The 6000-nt window shown below is 38.0% G+C and overlaps 1 protein-coding gene across 5 annotated transcripts in view; it reads right to left on the reverse strand.

The window, feature by feature from the left end:
- The window catches only part of ATP10B (ATPase phospholipid transporting 10B (putative)), a 322916-nt gene extending 317907 nt beyond the window's left edge, over positions 1-5009 (reverse strand). For 3 of the 5 annotated variants that reach the window (XM_032403662.1, XM_032403663.1, XM_032403664.1), the window contains exon 1: positions 4735-5008. The gene's annotated coding sequence lies outside the window, so the exon portion shown is untranslated. Of the gene's footprint in view, positions 1-4734 lie in introns of all 5 variants that reach the window. The other 2 variants (XM_032403661.1, XM_032403659.1) reach the window with 1 other exon arrangement.
- Between the last annotated feature and the right edge of the window lie 991 nt (positions 5010-6000).

Genomic DNA, 6000 nt, shown 5'->3' on the forward strand with positions numbered 1-6000 from the left:
ACTATTAGTTGTTCTAATTATTTCCAACATTAATTCTCAGAACAGTCTTGTGAAGTAGGAACATTTTATTCTTAGTTTATAGATGTGGAGACCAGAGCTTAAAGAGATAGTGAGATAATAACTTGAACCTTTGTCCATCTGACTTCAAGCACATTCCCTGTACCTCACATAGTAATTTTCAATTAAGTGACAGTTGAATTGAGTCAAATAGTCCCACTGGGGTGTTTCATCAGAATTGCCAATATTGGAGAGCATCTATCTTCTGGGACTCCTTAATAGTCAGTTATGTAAAAGACCGTGCAAGCTATTTTACATTGTGATTGAGAGAAACTAAGTTCACCACTTTTTTGTTTTTAGGTCTAATTGATGAGAATGCTATAAACAATAAACAAGCTGATGGTTATCACCTCTGATTTCATAACAGTTCCAGCTTGTATTATACCCTTAAGTATTTCTTTCACCTGCCAAAGGACCCCCCAAACTCCAGCAGCACCATCGTCTGGAATGCTGAGAAAGGAAACTCAATGTGGCACCTGCTAACTAGACCCTGTGCTGTTAAACTTGGTCAGCGTTTTGTACAAGAGCAAAAAAACACTGCCGACTCTCTCTCCTTAAATAGAATACATAGTCAAGAAATTCCTTTGAGGAGCAACAAGATCCGATTGAATTTTTCAGAATTTTCTATTATTCTATCAAGTTCACTTGACAGCAAAGGACAAGCTGCCTTTCAAATGCTGTAAGTGAATGCATCAGCAATTCAGAAGGAAAAACGTGAGTTATTAAGTAGGAACAAGTCTTTCTGAATATATTTACACCAACTTATGGAAACCACTGTCCTCAGAAACCTCCATGACAATCTATTTTCTAGTCTCACTATTGCTTTAAGGTTGACAGATGATAATAAAATACAATGAAATTACCTTTGAGCTCTGAAATGTACATCAGCTCACACATTCCTCATGGCTTGATTTTTATTTTTCCAACACAGCTCATTCACTTTCAATATTATTCCCAAGCACTCAAGGTTTATATCTGGGGAATATAGCTACTTACGCCTATTTCATGTTTGCATAAAGGTAGGGAATACAGATTTTATTATATATGTTTATGTACACACAGACACAACATACATGTATATACATATTAGTTAAGAGCTAGAAGGGGCTTTTGAGATCATCAAGTCTCCTTTTGTTGCCTTACAAGTGAGGTCTCAGAAGTCCCCCAAAAAATGGTATCCTGGAGGCCACATAGCAAACCGACTAAAGCTTGAGAGAATAAGAATGTGGCAAGAGAATAAGAATGTGGCAAGTACCAAGTACCTGAGGATTACAGCCAGTATTTCTCATACATAAATTCTTATACCACTTCTACGATGTTAGTATCATCATTCTCATTTGATGATGAGAAAACTGAGGCTAGAAAAAGTAGCACAGACAATATTCTCTCTACTATGCCAGCATTTCTCCAAAAACATTCACTCTGGCATCATTGATTTTTGCCGTATCTATACACTAGCTATATTGTTTTCTTAACCTTTTCCTTAAATTGACTAAATATTTATATTTTTAAGATTTATTTATTTTATTTTGAGAGAGAGAAAGAGAGCATGAGCAGGAAGGGCAGAGGGAGAGGGAGAGAATCTCAAGCAGACTCTGGACTGAGCCCCAACTGGGGCTTAATCTCGTCACCCTGAGATCACAACAAGAGCAGAAACCAAGAGTTGGCCACTTAACAGACTTTGCCACCAGGGGCCCCTTGACTAAACACTTATATAAAAAAACAAACACTTTTTATCACAAGTAAATGTCAAACAAATACAATGGGCCATAAATTGAAGGTATCCATAAAAGTAAATAGAAAGAAACAAATTATCACTGAATTCTAGCTAGATTCTGCCACTCCCTAAAGACACAGGATTTGCATCCTACTCTCTTTGTTAAAAAAGATTAGCAATGGTTAGAGAGGTATTAGTGGCTATGAACATCAAACTGAGACTTAAAGATTGAAAGAGAATCAAGACAGGGAAACTTTCACTACTTGAAAGTCATGTTGTCCTATCTCGGATCATTCTGAGTCCTGCCCTGGTACCTCCTCCTCACTTTGAGAAACACTGTAGCACCTGGGCAGATTCTCCAGGTATGGTTCTTTAACTCTAGTAAGCATCAGTATCATCCTGGAAGCTTGTTAAAAGCAGATTTTTGAGTCTTCCCCAGGGTTTCTGATTCAGCATGTCCCTAGTTGGGCCCAAGAATTTGCATTTCTAATAAGTTCCTAAGTAAAGCTGATGCAGCTGGCCCAGGAACCACATTACCAAAACCACTGCTCTGAGTCATACTTGGGGAGGAAGAGGTTGAGAACATGTCGCCATTAAGTTCGCTGGTGATTGCTGGGATTTGGAATTTTTATTTAATGAAATGGGTGAGACAAAGAAACCCTCAATGTATTCTTGTGGTCCTGCATTGTTTCTTCAATCTAGTGAGTTCAGACTGATACTACACCGCAACAGAGCAGCCTGCAACGCCCTTGGCTAAGGGGTCAGAGTACCTCCTGTTCAATAATACAGTTTGTTTGTAGGCTGCTAACTATCTACAAGGCTCTCTGCATTGGTCGTAGCAGCCCATGATCATTCATACTAAAAGCAGAAAATGAGATTCTCCTTCTCTCCTCTAGATGTTAAAAAACATTTAAAAAATGCCATGGCAGTCACCATTCTTTCATATGGTTCTAATTAATAGCAATAACTAATAATTGTTAAGTGCCTCTATAAGCCAGTCATTGTGTGTACCAGGTGATTACACAGAAACACTTTGTTTCAATGTGAGGATGTGAAAATTTAGGTAACTTGTCTGACATCACACAATTACTAAGCAGAAGATCAGAGATTCAATTCCAAGTTCAATTCCAATGCCTATTTTTTTTCTAAGCCACACCACTGCTATTGTCACTACCCAATTATCAATCTCTTAATAGAAGCATATTGTATAGGGACTTAAAGTATGAGAAGGAAAAAGCACTTCATAACCTTGAAAGTTTGAGAAGGAAATTTTAAAATGATGTCACTACAACAGGAGATATCAGTGATATTTAATCAGCAATGAAGATAGAGCTCACTCAGTTCAAATCAGGAGTGAAGAATGTCTGGCTAAATTTTACTTTTAGGAGAGTGGGTAAGTGTGTAGAATGAATCTCAGAAATCTGAACTGTTTTAACTGAGTCAGGAAGGAGATTTTTATTTCCTCCTGATATGGCAAGGGCTATTTGGAGAACTGGTGTGGTAGAAGAGATAACAATAGATTACAAGCCATGAGCCTTGGACTCTGGTCGTTATTTTGTCTTAGTAACTGAGACTTCATTTCTCTGGGTCCCAGTCTCACCATCTGTACACCGGGCAGCTGGGCGAAGCTCCCTTCCTGGCTCTGCCTTTAAGAATGGCAGATTCCTTCACCTAGATTTATTAGCACCATATGCCTCCAAATGATAATACCCATCTTTCAGTATAAGGAGAATATGGTTTGATTGCAAACTCAGCATGTGGGTTTCAACCTTCAGTCTTTCAAGAACCTATTTATCTACCCATATGTGAGGTTACCCTGTTATATTCTTTGGCAAATATGTGGTGACAACTGGAGGAGAGATCCTGAACTCTTCAAGGTAGAAAAATACAACTGATATCCATATAAACAGAATTTAAGAAATGAATTATCTGATAAATTTTTAAAAAGTCATCAATGGCAATGAAATTACAAATTCAGTAGGTGTTATTAGGAGTAATTATAGTAACATCTAGAAAGAAAACAACATCTGTGATTTGCTTGATTAATGGCTTAACGGAACAGTGGATCTGTTAAAGGAATAACATCCCTAGCACTGTTGACTATATGTCTGCAATCTCTGGAAACAGAGAAAGGCTTATGGGAGAAGAATGGAGTAGGGTGCCAGCTTGGCTACTGAAGGTCTGGTTCTTCCCCAGAATTTCAATTCCTCTCTGACTATCTTGACCCAAGTTGTGTAGCAATTTAAGAGGACAAATGAATTCCACCAGGTATATGAACTCTGGCAGGCTAAAGAACTAGTTGCTCAGAGTGATTAAAAAATTTACTTTTCACCTGTGACTGGAGAGGTTTTACCCCACGTCACAGTAGGATTATACTAAAGGTGTTCCTCACTGGCCTGCCTGCATACATGGGGCTTTTTCTGGAGGGAACAGTTTATACTCTGGGAGTAAAAATAGTTTTCTTTAAACATCAGTTTTTTTCCTTTGAACTCAAAGGAGAGTCAAAATTCCCGCCTAGAGTTGAAAACCACCACAATGCTTTGGAGTTTATAAAAATGAAATTAGGAAAGCATGTAATAATCTCACTCTCTTCTTCTAAGCTGTAGTTTCTTTCTGCTTTGAAAACAAGACACTAATTCCATCTATTTCCTCAGGCTGCATTGGATGAATGCAAGATATATTATTTATCACAAAACATGTGCAGGTACATTCAGGCAGCGGACTCTTGCATAAGGAAGTAGCATTTGCCATTAGCTTTTCCTGATGACATCAATTAAAGAAAAATGCAACATTCTGTTACAAAAGGATGTGGATCTTTACCCAGCAAGCCAAATGACATATCAAATGCAGTATGAAGAAAAGTAGGTATATCCTGGGCCTGATTCAAAATTTAGGATTAGTGATCATAGGAGGTAATCATTCCCCCATTATATGGAAAGGGTCAAGTCGCTTTTACTTACCCCAGAAAAGCTGATGATCCTCCTGAGCAGGCTCCATTAGAAGCTATGGAAAATAGTACTTAAAAGTGGCACTATTTCTCTTGTACAGCTTGGCTAAAATATCATTTATCTTTCCCAAGGCATTTTTCGTTTCTCTGATTATATCTGATAGTGTCAAGACAAGGCATTAAGCTAATACTGTCTTGGAAACTCAGAGATGATGATGGCCTGGCAAATAACAACTGTGGCCCATAAAGGAAATGGGAAAAATAAGCTGCCTCACTAGCACCACAAAAGAAGGAGAAGAATAGCAGGACTGTGAGTGTGGGCCCCAGGCCCAGAACAGTGAAGGCAGTGTTCTTGGCTTGGCTGCACATTTACACAGCACCATCACTGTTAGACATGGGTCTTGCATAAATTTCTACTTTCTGTGCATCAATGATCCAGCAATATCAAAATTCGTCAGTGTTTTTATTCTCTATACTTGGCACAAGAATGACTTTGTACATTTACCTTTTGCAATGCATGTAATTAAGTGTGAGACAATTATAACCTTGTAGTTCTCCTTGGGGGCCTGGAACATAATTCAATTACTGGGTTTCAAGGGCACTTAAAGAGAGAAAAGATTCTGCAGTGACTTTTATACATGTGCTGGTGATGAATTTACCCTCAAAGCCTCAGAAGTCTCATTTTGCAGCAGTCGTAGTTCTTTATTGATTACTGTTTGATTATACAAAATAAGGAAAGTGGGACCAATATATTATACTTACGGATTATGTGAATGCTTCAGACATACAGAAAACCAGACTTATTTATGGGCTCATGGAGAGTGCTGATTCATGCCCTAAAGGAAATTTTTGTGTATAATCTTTTTACTGAGTTGTCTGTAATTCTGCTAACTGGGGTAAATGTCATGAACCAATTGCCATATTGGTGGATAGTTATTGGTGAGTCCACAAATAAAACAAGATAGAGCAAGCAACAAGCCTATTCTGAGGGTAGCAAAAGGGTAATATTACCCAACTTGGGAATAAAAAGAGGTGGGGAAAAAAATGAACATAATGTCTAACTTCATGAAAATCTTTCCATAGGATCTTGGCTGGTTGCTAGGGTAATTGTGAACGTCTGTGTACTGTTGGATCCTATCAGACTACTAAGGAAAATTGACATAAAAACATGTTAGAAGGGACGAAACACCCACACATCTAAAATTGGAATAGCTGTAAGATATAAGTTACGGATTTTTAAGAACATGAAATTTGCCTAACACTTTAGATAGTCTAGAAC

Source organism: Phoca vitulina, unplaced genomic scaffold, assembly GCF_004348235.1.
Source record: "Phoca vitulina isolate PV1807 unplaced genomic scaffold, GSC_HSeal_1.0 scaffold6, whole genome shotgun sequence".
NCBI lineage: Eukaryota > Metazoa > Chordata > Mammalia > Carnivora > Phocidae > Phoca > Phoca vitulina.